This window comes from Colius striatus, chromosome 3, assembly GCF_028858725.1.
Source record: "Colius striatus isolate bColStr4 chromosome 3, bColStr4.1.hap1, whole genome shotgun sequence".
NCBI lineage: Eukaryota > Metazoa > Chordata > Aves > Coliiformes > Coliidae > Colius > Colius striatus.
Window position 1 is genome coordinate 55,721,112 of NC_084761.1, and position 23,260 is coordinate 55,744,371.

Sequence of the window (23,260 nt, forward strand, 5' to 3'; positions counted from 1 at the left end):
AAACATTTAAACATTTTAAGAATTTATAAAAAAAATAGGGCCAGAAAAGACTTTTATTAGTACTACTTTTTCATGTTAATTTCCAAACTCAGATCACATTAAAAAATCCTCTGTTTACTATATCCAAAAAATAACAACACTGGAAAGAAGTAGTAGACTTTTACTTTGTTGTACTGTGTAGTGGGTCTGGGATGGTAGTGATTTTCCACAGCAGCTCCTGCAGTGCTGTGCTTACTGTTGATATCAATATTATGACTACCACTTGCACAGCATCAGGGCTGTCCCTCCAGCATTCCTTTCCCCACCTTCACCAATAGCTGTGGGTGGGCATGATCTTGGGAGGGACTATGGCCAGACCAGCTGACCCAGGCTGACCAAGGAGATATTCCATACCATATGGCGTCAGCTCAGTAATATAAACTGGGGGAGAGGAGCAGGAAGGGGAGGCGAGATTCATTTCTGGCCTTCCCAAAGCAACCGCTACGCGTACTGCAGCCCTGCTTCTCGGGAGGTGGCCGGACATCGCTGCTGATGGGAAGTAGAGAGTAACAGCTTTATCTGCTTTTGCTTTGCTTCCCCCGCGCGCGGCTTTGCTGCTTATTTATTAAACTGCTTTTATCTCAACCCATGAGACTCCCATCTTATTTTCTCCCCTTCCCTGGCTTGCTGAGGAGGTGGGGGGTAAAGCGGTGTGGTGGGCACCTGGCATCCAGCCAGGCTCAAACTACCACATACTGCTAGAGGTTAAAACAAAAACAAGCAAACAAAAGCTTTTTTTGTGCCTTGCTTTTGTCCAGAACTCCCAAAGCACATGCATTTTTAAATAGGTCAACATCTGATTTTTTTATCTTCAGCTAGAAAATTGTTTTGAATGAAAAGAATTCGAGTTATTTCAGTTCCTCCAATTTATTAAACAAACACAATGAAAACATAAAATATTTTACTAATAATTCTTAGCTTCAACACAAAGTAATTTTAAATACTCATTAATTCTAAATACTCTGTTATCTTACAGAAATTTTTCTTTACATTAACTCCTCTCTGCTGATGATACAGAGCTGACAATTCAGAAGATGTATTAGAAAAAGTTCTCATGAAAGTGTGAATTAGTATAAACATTTCTGAAAATAGGATCTCCAGAGATATTTTCTAAGCAAAGCACTTTTGTTAAGGAAACAGGGCAATCTTTTGAACTCTGTAGCTTTGGGTCAATATATGCAACATTATAACTTGGACTATTTTCTTAACTGTAACTGTAGCAAATAAAGACATGCTATATGTGTATCTCATTGCCATAAAAAAAATATTGAGAACAATGGACCTGGATTGTATGTTTTCCCCATTTTGTAACCAAAATATCTCCATTAAGAATAATAATGCATTGTTGAAAGCTCTAAAAAGCAATAAATGAAGTATAAACTTGTAGCCAAGGCTGTTAGCACAGAGGAATGTGATTTAGTAAACACATATAGTACTACAGTTTTATGAGTTATTTTAAATACCAGGAACTTTGTCATAACACAAAACAGAACTTCAATTTTCACTTCATTTGTTCACTGATCATTTTTAAAAACTAACCATAGACTTAATGCACTTGACTTGACACCTGTGTTTACCGCTTAACTAAATGTTACCTTCACTAAAGTTCTATAAATTTCTGCCAAGTCAGGTAATATCAACAGATTTTTTTGAGGCATTCTTAAAAGCTGAAAACACCCCACCAAACCAAAAATAACATTAAGAACTTCATTGACACACAGACCTTTGACAAGCTCTGCAGAGACGCAAATAACAGAAAGAATATTGACTCTCCACTTTCTTTCACAGTTTTAAGCTCGTTATGAACTCTTGCACTAATACTCCAACAGTAAAAACTTCAGTAATTAGCAACAGATTAGAGTGGGACAACAGAAGACAGTCAACTAGTCTGCACTGTTTTTCATAATGGCTAATAGTATTTATGATTTCACTAACATAAAAATGGAAAATACTGAAAAATTCATTAGACTTAATTTTGTATTGAGAAGGGGAAAAAAAATGTCAAGAAAAGAAGTGATCTTTTCCAGAACCAGTAGAAACGCATGCATTTGAAGTGATAATTCTGACAAGGAAAGGGATCTGGTAAGTAGGAGAAACTTTCCAAATACATACCATCAAAAATGTCATCTGAGTTCTTGTTTTCACAGATGCACTCCTTAGGTAAATAAAGATAAATACTCATATAGGAAAAAGTCCCAACATTTTATGTTTAGTGCTAAAATTAGTTACGCTTTAAAAAAACCCCATTATTTCAGTAATCCCAAAAGTATTCACAGAATTGGATGGGAAAATCTGTATGTGATCAGATATACAAAACTACCTGAAAACTAAGTAATTCCTTAGGAGTGGAACATTTTCTCAATTTAAAAATCCAGAAATTCAGATCCTTATCTCCTCCTGAACAAACGATTAGGAAATTTTGGCAAGCTATTTCTATGGGATGAAATGCTCATCTGTTCTCCGTAAAATACCTACTTTAGTCACTATAAAGAAGTAATGACTCAAGTATAACTAGTTAGAGTAGCTCTCCGATAAACAAAATAAATGGTTTCCCAGTTTTCAGTTTTCTGCATTTACCGTTACTTCCTTTTCTCTTTTAGAAAAGTCTGAAGTAATCAGGAAGTAATAGATAGAATGTTCTGTTCCATGAGAAATAAAATCCTCTCAAATTCCAGGCTATATTTCTCTGATTTCTCAAACTTATTATGGTCACCATGACCTAATCTGCAGACACTGCTAGTCATGAAGGTACTTTGTAAATTGTGATTTGTTTATGCTTAAAAGGTGATTCAGGATCACCACAAAGCTTGTGACAGAGGCACATACAGTATTATTGATTTATATTTGGGATGTTCTTTTTTTTTCAACAGAGGTTGACCTGTTAGATGTCTCTTAAGTAGGTGCAGAAGGTTCTTTATCCGCTACTGGGTGATACAGGAAAATTTTAAGTTAAAGATTGAGAGGTAGAAATAAAGAGACTGCTTTTTACTGTCAGTTTTGTTAGTTTTTTTTTTTTTTACCTGTGTGTTTTTGAGATCTGATAGATGTCTTCTATTACAGTGGCTTTAGCATAGTAAATCTCTGTTTTCACCTAGTTGTGAATATTTAAAAAGGGGAATCACAATTTTCTGTGAAACTTTGAATTCTCTTTGAAAAAAAATAAAAATCAAATGCTCAAAAAACACAAGTTCCTTGAAGATTGATCATAGAATCATAGAATCATAGAATTATAGGGTTGGGAGGAACCTTAGAGATCATCTAATCCAACCCCCACAGAAGTTGTGTTGTTTTTTGGGGTTTATTTGTTTGTTTGTTTGTTTCAGAAAAAAACAAATCCAGATATAGAAAAGCTATCAGAATGATGAATCCAAGCTAAAACTGGCAGCCAGAGGTAAATGCAAATTTTGATACTATAATTTACAAGTGTCCTTGTTATGCACATAAGTCTTCATAAAAGTGGAAAACAGATGTGACTATCACTTAATTTTGGAAACTACTGTTTCATCCAAACCTGATTGAATTTCTAAAAGACATGGGAGTTTTTATTTAGGATTGTCAGTAACATGAACTACATAATTCATGCCCTTGTTCATGCAATTATATTCTTATAACCAAGGGATACTAGTAGTAGCTACAAATACAGAATTACATGTCAAACTGTACTTTCCTCTCTCAGATCTCTCCTAAATACCTTCCAAATAATCATTTAAATAAGCCCTACAGTGAATATTGTGACTAGCAGACTATTAAAGGTTATTGTGACCTAGAAAAACACAAGTGAATTTATCTCGTGGATAAGTAAACATTGATAAAGTTTAGTCCAGGAACAATGAAGTAACCAAGGAAAGCTAGGCAAAGTAGTCCCAACAGAGTCAGATGATGTCTACTATGTCCTTATCTGCATTTACTATTGATTAATTGATGATCCCGATTTCCTTCTTTCACCAGCTTCTTTTGTAACTCCTATTAAATTACATAGGATATGAGGCAGACTATTCAAGGCACAATTTTATTATCAGTTTATTCTGTCTGATTAGCTAAAGCCTTCATTGTAATATACAGTGGAATTCATTATGCCTCTACTGGAGTTTAACATACCTATAATGCTTAGATTAATCTCTTCAGTTTGAAATTATACTGCTTTGCTTTCCCAAAACAGCTCACTCTTGTTTCCAGATGAGTGCAGATAAGAATGATCTCAGTTAGTGACAAAAGTTTAACCAGTAGAAATATGTCTCAGGTAAAGAAACAAGTGTCAATCCACCTTTTTTTATTACTTTCTTTAAGTCATGAGATAGAACAATTTACTAAGTATCAACTAGGTTTTTATCAACCTTTTTTTTTTTCTAAATAAAAATAGTAGGGTTTTTTTGTTTAATAAATTGATTTTTCTGACAAGTTAGAGAATCCACTGTTACTCAGAGTAATGCGGTGGTAAAGACTACACAGCCTGGTTTCAGTTACTCTTAGTACTTATTTTTTTTTAATGAACTTGAAGAGCAAAAATACATTTTTAGATTAGTGTATTTAATAGAACAGTTAAAGATTGCTGCCTACATCGTGCTACATATGAACTGCAATTTATATCAGGTTGGACTTTGGGTCTACCTTTATATTTGCTGGTTTTTAATTTGATGGTCTTTTAAATACTTTCTAGAAAATAACAATTAAAGATGACTGGCATCTAGTTCTCTAGGATGAAACCGAAACCATCTCTCTCACTATGTCCAAAAGTACTTCCTTTTCAGACTAAATAAAAAAACCCTGGAAATATCATGCTGCTCTAATTTTTTCTTTTTTTTTTTTTTTAATTGTCTCTAAAGTATATAAATAGGTCAGGAGAGATTAGGGAAGGTTTGTACCAACATTATCCCTTTTCTATGAATTGAATGTTTGCTGTGGGTCTAGCTCAGGAAAACAGTTCTCAAATGCAACACACTGCAACATTTCTAGAGGTATAAAATACCAGTAGTGCACCAACATATCTTACAATCTACCCTCTTTGTTTATAGCACCATATTACAATGGCTAACACTGTTATGTGTTCTTACAACAAAAATACTTTGGAATCCTGAAAAGTCTGAGAGTATGTTTATAATTTATTCAAACCTTTGCTTAATACTAATGAATTCAAGTTAGAACTTTTAAGCATTGTTTTGAAGCTTTATATATTAAATTCAACATTTATTATCACGTTCACACACCAGACTGCAGAAGATAAAGAATTTTTATTAGAAGCTATAAAAATCTAGATTCTATCTGCTATGAAGTTCTATTAATTCATATCTTTGAGGCAGCAACAATAGAGAAAGAGCAGCAAAATTAACCAGGAGAGATAGTTTTTGCAAAAAGTGTCAATTATTTCTGATGAAATCTATTTCCCAGTTTAGAGATTCCAGTGCAATTTATTTTCTGTGGAGACATCATATTTTATGATGTAATATTTTCTACATGATTATAGCTACACAACTGTTCAAATCAATAAACTACTGCTTAAGATTCACTTCATTTCTGTTCCACTAGGCTGTCATGAAATAAGTTCCCTTGTGCATTTTAAATAACTTCTTTGATAGGTAAATAATCTCTAATAAGGTAAAACATTTTCTTATTTTGGATGAATATGTCAGTTAAGCCTGATGAGATAATTCTTATAAAAAATTACAAACCATGCTTTTTTCTTTCCTCTATAATTTCTACTCTAATATATCAAAATACCAGGAGAGAGAGGAGAAACAAAATATTGCTAGCTAGAATTAGAACTAAATGAAAGGCAAAGTACTTCTAGTCAAGTGTTTAAAGATCAACCAATCAAGCAATCAAACAAAAAGATTTGCCTACATATACCTAAACCTAGCTTTGTGTTTCATATGCCTGAGTGATGTATGATGCTTGAGTGTTACCCGATGAATATCACAAGCGGCACACGACTAATAGCTGATACATGAATAGAAGGGCTACTGCTCTTAATAGGATCTGGACCATAAATAGAAAATGTGCGAATATCTTGTGTACATACAACTAAAGTCTACACGAAAATTAGGATAATTTGAGTATTTTTGCACTGTGCAATGTGCAATCAGAGGTAAAATACAGTCTTTATTAGTCAAAAATACTGGGAGTGCTGACCAAAACTATGCATGAATTTATTGTAACAAAGTCAGCCCTGGAAATTTCTTGCAGTTCTAGAAAGAGACATCATACATTTGGAGGGATTATTGTAATAACTGTTAAATGAATTTTTGTGTGCAGCATCTTTTAGGGTGAAACATTACGCTTAAGGAATATGGTTAGGAAACACAAAGGACAACAACAAAAATCATAGTTTTGTATTGCTGCATTGAAATGGAAATAATGAATTAAGCTACACTCCATTCACCGAGTACTCTAATGAAAAAAACCTACATCTCAGTAAACACATACCTTCCTACACACGTTTAAAGAAAAGGTTAGCTTTGACATATCTGCAACAAATTTACAAACTTAACAGTTGTAGGTAAGCCTCATACAATACAATCAAAATAAGAATTTCAACAGTTCTGTTTTGAATAAGCTTACTTTGCCTGAATTATTTGATTTCTCGAGAGTCATTAAAATTTCCTTGTGCACCTCTTGTGGGTTAACTCTATGCAATAGCCTACCACAATCATATCTATGAATAACATTAGCATACTGTATTAGTATAGTAACACTAATATACATTCACCAATTTCACTTTAGGAATTTCACATTATACAGGCCTCTTTTATTGTGATGCCAGAAATTGCTTTCAAGCTACTGAGAATAGCAGTTGATCTCCATCTAATATTGTTGTAAAGAATCTTTGATCTCCTTTACAGAAACAAATGTCTCCAAGTCACAAAGAAAGAGAATGTAAATCTGCCTAAAACAGTATCTTAGGAGTCTATTCAAAGAAACTTTAGCTATTGTTTTGAGGGGGAACTATGGTACCATAAAGCTCAAGTACAGTGGCATCAAAATATAGCTAGCTGAAAAAGGAGGGTAAAGGCTAATTTGTCTAAATACGTGCTGTTTCAGCTAAAGACAAATTCAAGTATATGGAGTTAAACTACTTGAATCTGAGCATTCTAAATATTATCCACTTAAAAATAGGTAAGAGTATCCATTTTTAAAGAAATCTATAACTACCTTAGAGATAACAGAGAAAAAAGGAAATGGTTTAGTAAGAAAAAGCTCAGGAGTAACTTCTATTTCAAAGACGCTAACAGACTCTGGTATTTTCTTCATTCTAGACCCAAATATTTACAATTTAGCAGAATTCTTTTATGTGGTTTAGATTTCATGATGGTTTTCCTTCTGAGATTTTGGGCAAAGATTTTACTATAGTGAAATAATAGCGATAGAATTCTCTTAAATGTATCTGATGTTAGGTTTTGTTGTGACAGATAACAGTAGTTAATTTCTCATCTTTAAATAAGTGTAATTGCTCAGAGTACTTTTAAAAGAAGGTAGCTGTGTTTCATTGTTGTTGTCTACTTCATTAAGTTATCTACATCGTGATTTTAAGGTTGCTATGACTACAGAAGTTCTCATGGACCTTTTTAGGATGAAGTGTTCCCAAGATGGAATTAGAATTGTATGTTAAAAGGCAACCTTCTGGCAAGCCTCTGATTATCACGGCTCACAAAAAAAGCCACTTCAGAACAGTTATTCAATCATACAAATTAAAGCAGCTTTCTAAAATTTTAGTCATAGCATTTGGCTTGGCTTGCTATAGCCCTGCATAGAAAATAGGTTTATCTGTATGGCAGCCAGACTGCAATTTCAAAACATGCTTATGTGTCCAGTGCAGCATAGCAGGACCATTCTTGGATGTAAGGAGTAAGACGGCAGCACAGGGCAGTCAGCTACACATCCCTGTGAAATTTTGTAGCTCGTATGGAGTTTTATGTTCTTCTGGATCTGCTAATCTTGTTCACTTAGTCATATCTTAGAATCATAGAATCTTTTTAGTGGGAGCAGAACTTTAAGATTATCAAGTCCAGACACTAATCTAACCTAAGGACCAATCTCACTGCTAAACCATGTCACTAAGCACCTCATCTACACATCTTCCTAATATCCAATCTAAACCTCTTCTGGTGCAACTTGAGCCCATTTCCTCTTGTCCTAACATTACTTGTCAGAAGAGACTGACTCCCACCTCACTACAACCTTCTTTCAGGTATTTGTAGAGCATGACCATGTCTCTCCCTCCTTTTCTCTGGACTAAACATTCTCAGTTCCTTCAAACACTCCTCCTAAGACTTGTTCTGTAGATCTCTCACCAGCTTAGTTTCATATCTCTGGACACACTCCACTAGCTCTTGCAGTAAGGACCTCAAAACTGAACACACTATTTGAATTACAACCTCACCAGTGCCAAGTACAGGTGCATAATCACTTCCCTTGTCCTGCTGGCCACACTATTTCTGACACAGGCCAGAGTAGCATCGGTCTTCTTGGCCACCGGGGCACACTTCTGGTTCATATTCAGCTGCCTGAATTTCCAAGGACTTCCAAGTCCTTTTCCTCTGGGCATCTTTCCACTAATCCCCAAGCCTGAAGCATTGCATGGGGTTGTTGTGGTCCACGTGGAGGAACAGGCACTTGGCCTTGTTGAACCTCATATGATTGGCCTCAACCCATCGATCCAGACTGTCCAGGTTCTGACTTGATGTCATTGCAAACTTACTAAGGGTGCACTCAATCCCCTCATCCAGATCATCACACTCAATCCCCTCATCAAGATCATCACACTCCCCTCATCAAGATCATCGAAAAAGATGTTAGAATAGAACTCCATTCACCACCACTCTCTGGGCCATTTTCCACTCATAGCAGGGTAGATCTGTCTCAACCATAGGCAGTCAGTTTCTTTGACTTTAATCTGGACCTATCACACATAAGAGATGAGAAACTCATTTTGGCCTTCAGGATGGCAGTTATTTCCAGTTTAAGGGAAAAAAAAGTCAATTATTTCTATGTTTGTCCAATATAAAAGGAGTTTATTCACTGTGCAGTAATGAGAGGAACCTGACATCTACAGATTGAAATGGAAGTATTAGGATTTCATATTAGTCTTCAGAATATTTTAGATTTTCATCTAACATGCAGTTCAGGCAATGTAATTTAGATCTCTTTGTAAGGACAATATTAGCTTTGTTTTCAAAAATACTACAGCAGCTAGAAAATGTTACTTATTTTTCTGTAACAGACAAAAGTAGGGACTTTCTCATAAACAAATGCACAGATAGCATTTTCACAATCTGGGTCTTTTTGACTCCCTTGAAAATTTTTTGTTGTAAACATGAATGTCTTATTAATGATCTCACTATCAAAAAGTGAAGTTTTTTGTTTGTTTTTTTTTAAAAATGATTTAGAGTTATCTGGCAGTAAGACCCATCAAAACTATCTCAAAGCGTTGTTAGTAGCATGGCAAGCTTTAAGGAGCCTATATGGAGAGCAAGTGCCAATAAACGTTACACGTAATACTCCTGCTGAAATGCGCATATAGACATGCACACAGAGAAAAATGTACATCCTGTCTACTCCTTACATCTTCTTTCAAGAAGGAAACAGACTCTATTTGACATTTCTTATGAGAAATTTGTCATTACAATGTCACCTAATAAAAGGAAAAGAAGTTTAAAAAGAATCTCAGTCAGTCAAATATAGTAATTTTGGTGTTTTTTTTTTTTTTTTAAATGAATTATATCATTAGCCTGTCACCTCCAAAAATAAAAATACTTCTTATATAATGGAATTGATGTCCATGACAAGCTTTTCTTATGCTTGCTCATGCTAGTTGGTCTAAATTCAGCTTTTCTCTTCCGTTTTCACACATTACACTGTTTCAGGGCAAATGCACTCTTGTACTCTGTCCTAGCTTTCTTTAGTTACATAAATATAAAAACCCGCAATTAACTACAATATTTTCCCTTAACTTTTTAAATTTTTCTGTGTTTATTGTTTTCTTTATAGTCCAGCTGATCCAGATCTAGAACAGCACCAAAAGTTTTCTCAGTAAAATAAAAAAGAGATAAAGAAATTTACTTGAAAGTGATTTTATTATATCTAAATATTTTTTGACTGTTTGGAGATAATTTTAAACATAATTTTAAGCTGCTATAATAAATAAATTAAATCGATACATCTTGGAACTGAAGGCCTCAGAAGTTCTTTCTATCAGTGCAGATCAGGGCTTCTTTTCCAGCCTGTTCCAGGTTAAAGAGAAACATCTCTCTGTTATACTGCATTGCAGTTAATCTGGCCAATTTCCGTTATAAAGTTGCCTCTATTTTTTTTCAGGATTGTGTCTGAGGTGACATGTCCATAATTCCTACACTATTACAAAATTGGTATACGTATGAATCATATTCTGAAAGTAGAAATGCTGGTGCAGAAATCAAAAAGAATCTGCCCACATCTTCTATCACCTCTGTGCTCAAAAACAGAGTGTAGGAGCTATTGCAGGGCAAGAACTGCAATGCCAAAGGAAAATCCAGTACTCCTCAGGTTATAGTATTTTAGTGAAGCTTCCATACAACAAACATTCTAAACATAGCAACACCACTCGTGGAACAAAACTATGATTGAAAAAATGGTTACTTATATATATTAAACAGGTTGAAATAAATTGTCCCTTTTACTCTCAAAAGTGAAAAGAAACCCCTCTGTAAGTTCTGCAGACATAACTTGCACAAGTAATAACTTAAAATACTAAATACAGCATTTACCTTACAGTAGCACTCACAGAACAAGAGAATTCTAGCCTTCACTGGTATCTAACTATTGTTCAAAACCAAAAACATGATGTCTGCCACAAAACTTTTTTGTTTCCCTTGACATGGTTGTTATTAACAGGTATTGTATTTTATAATCTCTGAGAGAAATATTTATTCCATGATTCCATCCTATTCTTTAATGTAAGAAGTTCTCTTGAAATGACTGAAAATATGAGATGTCTAATTACAGTTCCTTACAATCCAGAACATTAGAATTGCTGAGAATAGAAATTCTACATTTCCAAATACCCAACACATTTCCAAAGCTTGTATTACACCAAGGAAAAATATCAATCTCTTTTTAAATGCAACAACAATGGCAATTGCTTCTCTTCACTAATGTTTAAGTGCTTCATTAAGCATCCTGGGAAAAGTACCAGGAAAATATATACAGAAAAAGAAACAGGAATTGCATGGCCTGTAGAAGTGTAACATTACATTTTTCTTTACAAAGTTTTTCAACAAAAACAGGATTACAACATCAGAACAATTTTCAGTTCATGTGATCCTCAGAAATTATGAAAAAAAAAGCTTTTCTCTCTAAGCAAGAATGTCTTTCTCAATCTTCCTATGAATAGGTTGAGTTTATTTATTTGTTACAAGAGTTCCATGAAAACTTGAGTAAAACAATGACAAATAAACTAATAAATGGCTGTCTTTTTCCCAAAAAATGTCATACATTTACAGAGTTTAATAACCTGTGCCACAACCTTGGCTGTATATATGCTTACAAATAATTCTTTTCAGCATCTATTATAAGCATGAGTTCCTTACAGGTCTGCTTTCAACATGTAGAAAGAGAAAACTATCTCTTCTCACAGAGTACAACTAACTTAGACTCACAGGAACACACGCTGTACCAATAACTACTGAGGGACTCACAGGCCAAAAAGAAAAGTAAAATTAAATGATAAAGTAAAATATATGCTCCCTCTGCTTCTCTTCCTCTCTTAATCCTCCATAGCTTCAGCAAATTTGAAATTGCATAGATGTGAGCACAAGAAAGTGAAGAACAGAGCTAAATGGGAGAGATTTTCCAATGCAGTAACAAAGACTACCATGAGGAAAACCCAGGGATTTTAAAAGTGTGTTGATAAAAAAGTGGAAGAAGAGATCCATTCAAGCGCAACGACAGACAATATATGTTTGGTCAAGTCTCTCACTCTTACAGTTCCTATTCATCTGGCTCAAAACAGTGGCCTTCTCTCCCAGCTCTCACACTGCAGATCCAGTTTAACAAAATCCCTTTTTCCTGGGTTTTGGATACCTAGTGTGGGAAGAAGTTCCACATTAAATTTGAATGGGCTTTCAAGACAGAAAGTCTATTAAAACTGAGACATTCATGACAAACAGTTTTCAGTTCTATTAACCACATAATTAAAAACCATTGAACAACTCTGATCTTGATAATCAACATAAACTATGTTCAGTCTTTTTTTCAGGTCAAGGTAACAATTTTATGGGTCTCCAAGGCCTTATGAGAAAGCAAAATGAACATCTTTTACATGCCACCAAATGGTATCTGAAACCAATATGCTGCCATAAAAATCAGCTGAAACATAAAAGTACTGAGGCATTGGCCTCACATCTCTGACGACTTCTGTACTGCTCTCGCCACACTGTGAATGGACAAGGTGAGTAGCAGGGATGCAAAAAGCTAGTAAGGAAAATGGTTCACCATATAGTCTTTTGTTAGTTTGAAGGAAGTAAAATTTTAGTTAGACTGATGTTTTGTTCCCTATAGTATCATTGATCTATAAAATTTTATTTTTCTTACCTTTCATTGCTTTAAGAGGGAAATGTTCAGAAGTTTTAACATACACACACACATATATTTGTCTGTATATATATGAATAAAAATGTTACTTGTAAAGAGTATTTCTCAACAGGCAACTGTAGCCATACCGAGCCAGAGGAGACTGACACAGCATTCAGACAGTAATGTACAGAAAGAAGACAGATAAACAGGGATGTCCTGTAATGAAGTCTGCTTTGTTGATAAGAGGACAAACTGTCTGAATGTTGAGTTCAGTGTGCTTCCTGTTGTTGCAGCAATGTACTTTGTAAAGCAGACAGATAGCAATGAGGCAGTCATTTCAAAATTGAATTTGAAGATATAAAGGCATTGTTAAATGAGGGATAGACTTTAAGAAGCTACAGATTCCTTGCTCACCTCACACTTGGGTTTAAATCCAGAAATACTTTTAGTACAGAGTTACAGAATTCATGTCTCATTTGAGATATATAACTTTGACACTGAATTATATAAATATACATTAAAACCATAAAAGCGAATAATCTTTAGTAATTATCTTTGTATTTGTTAGTTGTATAGGGATTTTAGCTAGAAAACCTTCAACTTGCTTCCTGGGAAACTTTTATTGTTAGCACCACACAATCATCTACCATTTTACCAGCTGATTGAAGCTTGAACTCTATGAAATACAAAATAAGCAAACAAATTAGGTGAATATTTTACCACTTTCCACACTAAAAAGTCCACTGAAAGTATCTTGCAATTCTCTAGTAAGTTTCATTGCTTAAAATACAGTATATTAGAAGTACATAAAATCATGAAGTCTATAGAAGTATTAGCAACATTTGTATAATTTCCAGTTCAACAAATTAATATATATTCGCAAAATAAATTTTGTAATAATTTTGAAACTATTTGATATGATATGCTACATATTCTCAATATTATACCTCACAAGCATTATTCCTCATGAGAGAGTAGAAGAAATAGGTCTAAATATATTTTACTCTACAGTTAAAACAAATGTATATGACCAAGGGCAAAATAATAAATCAGTTTCTTTCTCTGAGTATGTGTCTAAAGAATGTGAGCTCATTTATTCACTGACATGTCAAAGAAGTCTGTAGACACAACCAATGGACATGAGAATGTTAATACATAGAAAGATTTGATAAATAAACAGAAAGGAAGGAAGGAACAAGGAAAAAATGAAATAAGTGAATAAATTAGGAAATCAGTTACCCAGAAGCAGAATTACATGCACAGTGAACTCTGAGGGGAATTTTTGCAGATGTTAAATTGACATAGTAATTTTTAAAAGCAGATAACATTCATTCACAAATCAGTGATGTATTTATTTTTGCCTTTGGCTGCCACGGTGAGTCTTTTCACATCAATAATCTCATTTTTATCTTCTATTAATAAGAAAATCATTGGTAAGATTGTATTTCAATAATTTTGTCTCTATTTGGATATCCTGACATTTTTCTGCCTCTCTACATCCAAATTTAAGATTCAGTAGCATACAGCAATAGTAGTGGTCTCGCACTTCAATTATTTTTTTACAGTTGTCAAGAAGGAAGAGCCAGTTTTTGTTTCTTTAGATCTCGAGGAAGCCTTTGATACACTGGATGACAAGATGCCTAAGGATACAGACATGAGAGACAAGTTCAATTCACTGCATTCTTATATTTTCTCTGAGTGAAATGAATACTAGAATTAAGCATGATCTGTTACTGACCTTGGTCATATAAAAAATTGAAGCATTTTATTCTGCTTGCATTCTGAGAAGCGTATAAAAGCACATGTGAATTTAACCTGTTAAGAATACATCTGAGAAAGTACAGCCTTTTTTGTCTGTATATTTAGATGCAGATGGTATAATCACTCAAAGTAGTAAAATCAGATTAATTCTCTGCTTTCCCTGCACAGAGTCCCTATATATGCACACAGAGTTAATTATTTTCATTAAAAATAGTGATTGAACACCTGAAATCCCTTTCACTTTTCAGAACTTAAAACATTAAAACTGGGAATGGATGGAATTTTTTTCTTTTTTTTTCCAGTGAGGCAGCCCTAGTAAGTGGGAAGAATGGCTAGAAAAGGCTTTCTCACTAACTGAAGGTGAGATAAACATTATTCTTGAGTGCTGGTAGCAATGGTTTCTCATCTGAAGAAACAGATTTACCAGGAGTGACCAAAGTTCACATTACAAATGTCACTACACCACCAACGATTTCTACACATCTCTCTTGAAGTAACTGTTGGGAAATATGGTTCCTATTTCAGAAATGGGTTATTTGTATTACACATGTATTACTTAGTGATATCTCTTTCCATCTGTAAAGCCTATTGAATAATTTTCAACTTGAGTTTATTTCTTATTCAATTATTAAGATAAATTCTGACAGTTTCTCACTTGAAGAGATATCTACTTCTACATATTCTTCTGCTAATTTTCGTTCAGAGAGCATATCTGTGCACAGAAGGGTTAAACTGATCTTCCAGAGATTGTACATTTTCGTGTAAGTCACATTAGGTTACCATATATTCTTCTATGAAAAGCTGAGCATCCTGGAATTCTTGCTTATTTTGACATAATAACTTCTCTGAAATAGCAAATGCTTGAAATAAGCATATACTAGCATAAGTACAGTCCACAAGAAATTATGGTCCATCACACTTGACTGAACTGATCTTCATCCCACTGCAACCCCCAAACTATGAATCTGTACTGTCTCTGAGACAGAACTTCCTGTATCTGCATCAGGTGATATTTGTTTCTAGCTCCAGTAGTTGTCCTCTCAGGTCACTTTCTAGTCTGTCTCCCAGGTTCTACACATGTTTTCCTCTGAGAACAGTTGTATCAATTTTAGTATACAATTTTATTTCTCTCCACTCCATCCTTTATACTTCATTTTCACCTCTCCTGTCCTAGTACAAGTCTCACAGAAAACATCAGTTGTTTAATCATTTTTGACTAAAAATGAATTATAGAAAATTATTATTTCTTTGAGATAGAAGATCACTTGTGCTTTAAAATGGATTATTAAGATATATAGAGAGAAATAGTGAAGGAAAATTTCCAGTAAAAATTAGTTGTACCCATAAATAACCCATTGTCTGAAAAAAACCCCACCCAAACTAAACTATCTGAGTTAAAGATATTCAAAGCTATCATGGGACAACTACTTAATAAATACCTGTTCACCAGTGGCACAATTACTTGTAGTGAGCATGTTTCTGATTTCTTTAGGAATGGCATGATGTAAATTACCCTGTGGAGGTGATTTTTATTCAGAATTAAATTCTTTTCCTATCAGGCCTATTTAACCTACTGCCATTTCACAAGGTCTGTAATAATTACATAATGCAAGCAACTAAAGAAATTCCAACAAAGCTATCAACTAATGACAGTGTGTATAAGGTTAGCAGCAGAATGATTTGTACCATTACAATTTAGGTCATAGTCCTGAATTTTTGTGACACTGAGATAACAGCAAGTATGATGTGTGTTAGACAGGAAAAGTGGAACAGCAATTCAGCAAGAGATATTAAGAACACTAATAAGAAAACATAACAGTCTGAAAATGAAACTTTCAAGAATGAAGAACGGTGTTCTGCAACTGAAAGTGGAAACTCTTTCAATAGAATGAATTTAGACTGTAACAAAGTCCTGCAAAAGGTAGATCAAATCATTACTTAAATATGTGAATCAGTGTTAAAACAAACATTTGGCACTATTAAATTCAATAGAATGTACATGAAATTAGTCTAGCAATGAGATGAGAGGTGTGCATTTTTCCTCTCATAGTGGGAAATTCTTATCATGGAAGCACTGAAACTGAAATACCGCTTCAGCAGCAATAGCCATCCAGTGTTTGGCTGCTTGTGTTTCCAAAATTTCCTTCAATATCAGCCTACAAGTTTCTTTGGTGTTGTGTCCACCAGAGAATTGAAGGTGGTTCAGTTTGCCTGCCATCTGAAGCCATATTGATACCACTGTGTACAACAGACATGCAATACTTTTTAAGTGCTAAACCAGATGGCAGGTAGAGGTTGCCTGATGGTTATATATAGTACTGTATGCCATGTATGATCATTTGAAGGATTCCCACATTAAGGAATAACAGTAATGATTTCTGGAAGTGTTTTAAATAGGTGAAAGCTTTATAGGTGAAGTGCTGCAAGGCAGGAGGTCTACAGTAAACACTTTTCTACGAGGCAACCTCTGGAGAAAGTTAGTTTGCATAACTCTTTCCAGATAATCACATAGAAGTAAGATTTTTTGAATGGTTCAATAATCATTGTGCTTATTCATTTAGAAACTGTACTGTATGTGATATCCTAGGACAAACTGGAAGAACACTGTCAAAATTAATGGCTTTTCTTAGAAATAAAGATGAAAAGCATGATTCCTTTAGAATGGCTTAACGTAAAATGGATTATTTATTTACTTTAAAAAAAAGAGAAAAAAAGGGATTCTGTTACACAAGCTGAGCCATGAAAAAAACATTTTCCACCTGCTTCTTAGTGGTTTCTTTGATTTTCACCTGATTTTTTCTTACTTGTCTAAATCTCAGACATAATCTGTCAAAAATTAAATTCTTGGAGGTATAAGATTAATATTGGTTATAAGCTGTATGGGCAATTAACTTTCTGTTTGCCTAGTTATTAACCAAACATAGTTTAAAAAAAAACAAAAAAAAAGATGCTAATAAATTTTGGAGAGCCTATCTGGTGAAGACTACCATAAGGGGGAGAAACAGTTGAAATTGTGTCTTTATACCAGTTGGTACTCCACACACTATATTTAAAATGGCACAGGAATTTTTTGCCTAGGAGTAGTGCCAGTCTAACAGATGGCCATAAATGTTGCTATTCAGGGGAAACCAAAATGTGCATCAGCTTTGAGGATTTGGGTAATATTCTTATCTAGGGGATATCAAAGCAGAAATGTGAGCCAGATTTTCTTCTCAACTATAAAGATGTAAAACTACACAAGTGAACAAATTTCATTTGTTTCAATCCCAAGAAAACACTGGAATTATTGATGTTACTTAGACATTGTATCTTAACAACTCTTTTGATCCTAACAATCAAAGAGCACACAAATTTTGGTGTCTGCTGTGAAAACCGATAAAATTTTTTTCTACAGTACAGAGTCATCATTCCAGAGACAAAGCTTAAAAAAAACCCCAAACAACAAACCAAACCTCAAAAAAACCCTGAAGATAATTCACACACTTTTTTTTTGCATAGATCATCTAGAAAATTATCTATAGAGATCAGAATTGTTACATGAGAGTCAATTAAACACACAATGCAAGTACATTACATAGATCATGACTTCACGACTTGTTAATCTTTGCTAATCTGTGGAAAAGAGCAATTTTTTTTCCCTGAAGTAGTTCTTCCACACACCCTTTTTACTGTAAAATGTGTAAAACTGTTCCTATATATCTTTAAAAAATCTTGTGGTGTTATTAATGTAACTTAGTATTTTCTTCACATCAGAAAAAAAATTAAAAAGGGAAAAAATCCACCAATGCAAGTAAATTTGAGTTACATCTAGGAAAATCTGAGGTAGAAATTAGATCAAACATCTTACATGTCTCCAAGCAGTATTAGAAAAGAAAAAGAACTTGAAAGAAAATCATAACCTAAATTTATAGTTGTGGCACAGTCATACATCTTCTGTCAACTGCCTCTGGACTTACCCCAGCTGATTGCTGTCACCTTTACACCACAAGCTATTGCTCCTGGTGATTTTTCTAGCTATGTTTCTCAACTGTGTTAACTGCTTTCAGTCAAAATGATTTAAGATAGCAAAGACCTAAGTATGGAATATATCGGGACATTGTAATTATTTGGCTTATCTTACCAAGACATTCCTAACAAAGCAAAAGCACAGACATCTATGACTCAGGCAAGGATATTAACCTAATTAACTCAGCAATGAAGAGGATACTGTGCTGCTTCACTTGAATTTCCAATGAAGTCTCCATTCCTATCCACCTTCTCCTTCTCTACATTTCTGGCTCCTAAACTTTATTTTTGCATAAGTGCTCTACTGAAACACAGAATAGCACTCAGTCTCTGATTGAGATTCAGCACCAAACTACAAAAGTCTGTCTGTGGCACTTGATCCACTGTGTGATCAACCCCAAACACTCTCACTGCCTCTTTTAGAGCAGAGTGGCAAAGCAAACTCAACTAAAAACTGTGTCACCTGATCATGCCATTTAGTTAAATCAAACACAATTTTGACAGGAAACATCAAAAACAAGTCTTCTCTTCCTTTTCATTATCCCTACTCTTTATTCCCTGCTTAAAATAGAAGCATATAATTTATGACCCCATGAATATTATTCTATGCCAAGCGCACGTTTTTACTAATGACAGGTTTTATCTATAATTACATGTACTATTCCTTTCATGCTATTTTAATTCATATGCCCATTTATGGCTTTCTAAAATACTCTTCTCATTTCAGTATTTCAACTGTACTCTCAAAAAACACAAAATATTTTGCCAGATACTTGCTTATTCATTTCACTCCAGTCTTTACATAAGACACACATATGGAAGAAGTTCACAGTGGAATGAAGTGGAAAGAGGTTGTAGAGCTATTTTTACTTGGACTTTTTCCTTATGTTCACAACCTTCTAAAAATAAAAAATAATTATTTTTTTAAAATGGACAGACAGAACATGTATTTTAAACATATTTATTGTTCATATACTATGTGTTGATCATATGCAACAATCTAGTCACAACTTTCGCCTTAAGAAGTATTAGAGTGAAAATGAATATAACATGGAAATTCCAGATTTCAAATGGTGCTGCAGATTTCCATTGTTTTGTTACTGTAAAATAAAAAATGACTGTTCACTCCAATTCTGGGCAGTGTTACCAATTTAATCCTGTTTTGGAGGATCCGGAACATCAACTGTTTATCCAAGTTAATCTGAAGCATAGTCTACATTACGGATTTAATTCTATGTTGCTCTAAGCTGAATAAGTAGGCACTTATGAATTTCTATTGCTCATACCTGACTTGTCCTGCATTAAAATACAGAATGAATTTCCGGTTGGTTGGAAGAGAATAAAATAAGAGTATTTTTTTTTAAATATACACCACATCTCTGTTAAACTTAGATTCATTTTCTCTGCTGTAGCAGCCCAAGAAGAAGAAAACTTTCCTATCAAGTGAACAAACCCTATTTGAAAGCTGTGCTAATGTTCACTATCGTGTTTCTGATTCAAAAACTCTCACCTCACAGAATTTTCCCCAGAGGAAAGAGGAACCAGCAAAAAATTAAAGACAACAAAAAACTACTTCTAGTTTCCCTGATCCTAACTTTTATTGAATGTAATTAAAAAGATGTATTTTCAGATGTGGCACAGAAATAAAGGCTGTTGCTGCACTGTGTGATGAAGTACCATGCATCAAAACAAAGCTGACATTATCCCAAATAGTAGGCTGATAGCACAGATGTGCACCATTCTTGCTATTTGTTTCTTGGACAATACTGATATTCCACCACACCACTGCACGTCATGGATATGCCAAATGTCCTCTATGACACACATTGCACATGATCTCGCTATCCAGAACTAGAAAAGATAAAAACTACATCCAGTCACTTACAAATAATGCTAATTGAAAATACTCTAATTAAAGAAAATAAAAGTACTACATTTTTTTTCATTTTATTGTACCCCTCAGTTACCTGACATGACTTGATTGAAAGCAGACCATGCCAAAATAATATGCATTTTGACCTAAGGTTCATTTGTTATGAACAAGGTGACATTTTAGATAACAGAAAAGGCAATAAAAAAGAAACCTCCAAAGCATCTTTAAACTCCCTGATTTCCAGGCAGTTAAATATTCTTGTTTTTGTCTTCTGAATGAAGAGGGCAAAAAACCCTCAAAAACTCAATTCGACATAATCCTAGACAAATTATTCTAGCTGAGTCTGCTTGATCAAGGAAGCTGGACTAGATGATATCAAGAGGTCCCTTCTAACCCAAATCTATAAAAAGCACGGCAGAACAGTTCACTGCACATAGAATGGAACATTTAATTCACTTACCTGTGTCATAAGTATTTGTGGGCACTGATAGGCATCTTTAGATTAGAATCAACAATTAAACATTGCCTTTTTTGACACCATTGTCTTTACTTTTCATTAAAATGAAACCACAGACTTTTCCTTGCTTAAGTTAGTGTGAAGGAAAAATAGCACAAATAATGCTAAATTACAAACTTTTTTCTTTTACAGTGCTTACCAACACTCAGAAGACTGAGAAAAAATTCTTACAGTGTAAAAAGTCCTCAGTTCATTTGTTTCCAGCTAACTGATATTACGTTACGAGAATCCAACTTGCAATATGGAATAATCAAAAAGGAAACTTGAAATTAGTTGGCTCCTATTTTAAAGCTCCCAGTGGGAAAGACACAGACAGTTCTGTACAATGTAATACCTTGCTAAGAAAGGTCAAGTCTTCAGGCTGCATTAAGAGCTACAGATGGATTATCATCTACCTCAAAGGTGCATGGCCTTTGATTCCATGGATTTCAGTGTTTGGATTGTGTTTCAATGGCTTAAAACACAAAAAAAGCATCAATAGAATCAAACTTTCCATTGACATAAATGAAGGTAATTGGGACTCAAAACAGATGTCTTCATTTTGCCCATCTTGTAACTGAAATAAGAGTGGTCAGAGAATTGAAGTCCAAAACAGAAGTAAAGGCAATATGTCTTCCTTTCTAGGGTAAGATATTTTGGTAACTATAAAAATTACACTGAGAAATCATTCCTAACATTCATCTTTCTACCCTTTCTAAATGTCACATTGCATATGATACCTAAAAGCAGTTTTGATTTATTGATTAGGAACTTAAGGTCATGCTATCTCATGGGCTTGCGCAGAAACAGTATCTAAGAAATATTGTTATATACAAGAGCTATTTGTCATGGAATAAAGTTACCTCTTTTACTATAATATAAAGGAAAAATTCATCATTTGAGTTTCTAAATAAGCCTGTGAAAATGATTGAAGGCTGAATGCATCGCTCCAGAAAGATGTCTTTGAAACTTGTTTTTGGACCTTTTAACTGTATTAATTTATATTATCAATATGCAAATTAGTCACATTCAGTAATGATCAGATGGTTAAGAGATTATTTAAGGTGTATAAAATCTGTGGGAATGGCTATTATACAAATTTGATGATGTTTTGTTCCAAGTACTGTTTACAAAGTACCTATTTAAGGTCATGTGTCTCCTTATTTTATGTGCATGTATGTCATGGTTTGATGTGACAGCCTTTTCTGGTAAGGGGAAAGGGGCTGTAAAGATGGCTCCTGTAAGAAGTTGCTCACAATTCTCCCCAGCTCTGAGATCCACTTCTGGGGCTGAGCCAATTAGACGCCTCCACGATCACTTTTTAAGAAGAAGCTGGAAGAAGAGGTTTCTTCCTCCATCTTCCTCCATCTTCTTCCTTCTTCTCTGCCCCTTCTTTTTCTTCTGGCTGATGGTGGTGCAAGGAGTAGGAACAGTGAGAGAAACAACCATGTGGACTCCAAGGTCAGTGATGAAAGAGAGAAGGAGGTGTGCTGGAGCAGAGACTCCCCTGCATTCTATGGAGGATTGGTGAAACAGATTTCTTTTCATTTTTTTAAAGACCACACATCAGCAGTAGAGACTCATATTGATAATGACCCCATATAAGGGGTAGGGACTCATTTTGCTGAAGCTGGCCCCAGACCAGGGGCAGTAATTCACTTCATTAAAGGCCCCAAGCCAGGGACAGTGACTATGGACGAAAGAGACCATGTGCCATGGGGGGGCTTCACTATAGACCCCAAGCCAGGGGCAGTGATTTTCTTCTTTAAAACTATGGCTGGAAGAGGCCATGTCCCGAAGGAGGGATCCTTTATCACTATGGCCGGAGCAGGCCGCGTCCTGAGGAAGGGACCCAATATCCACAGCTGTAACTGTGGGGAAGAACCCACGACAAAGCAGCTCATTAAATTTATGCCCAGAAGAGGCCTTGACCCTGTAACTGCAGAAACTACAACCATAGTGAGGAATCCACTCGAGATATTCACCAAGGACTGAGTCCCGTGTGAGGGACCCTGTATCGACAGAAGCCACAGCTGTTGGGAACAACTCACACCAGAGAAATTAATTAAGGTCTGTGTCCCATGGGAGGGACCCCGTGTTGGAACAGGGGAAGAATGCCAGGAGTCATCCTCATCTGAGAAGACAGAAGCGGCAGAGCTCATCTGTGAGAGACTGACCACATCCCCCATTCTCTGCCCCCCTGAGCTTTTGAGGGGGGAGGAGGTAGAGATATCGGGAGCAGTGAGCTGGGCCAAGGAAGAAAGGAGGGATGGGGGAGGGAGATGTTAAAGTGCTGGTTGTAATTTTCTCATCATCCTACTCCCTTTTTGCTTTTATTCTGTTCTGTTTCTTGTAGAATAAACTTTCCTATTTTCCTCTCTAAGTGGAGTGCTGGAGTCTGTTTTGCCCAGAACCGTAATTGGCAGAGAGCGCCCCCTGCCCTTGTCTTAATCCATAACAATCTTGCTTATCTTTTTACTCCCATTTCACTGGGGCCTCTGCCATCCTAACGAGGGTGGGGGTAAATGGGGGCACCAAGCGAG

At 35.0% G+C, this 23,260-nt stretch overlaps 1 long non-coding RNA gene across 1 annotated transcript; it reads left to right on the forward strand.

Moving 5' to 3' along the window:
- The first annotated feature begins 1,017 nt into the window (after nucleotides 1–1,017).
- LOC133625145 (uncharacterized) lies at nucleotides 1,018–23,032 on the forward strand. The gene is made up of 4 exons (XR_009818466.1): nucleotides 1,018–2,121; nucleotides 3,363–3,430; nucleotides 12,266–12,457; nucleotides 20,871–23,032. It is a non-coding gene; the product is annotated as an uncharacterized LOC133625145 (long non-coding RNA).
- Nucleotides 23,033–23,260: the final 228 nt, after the last annotated feature.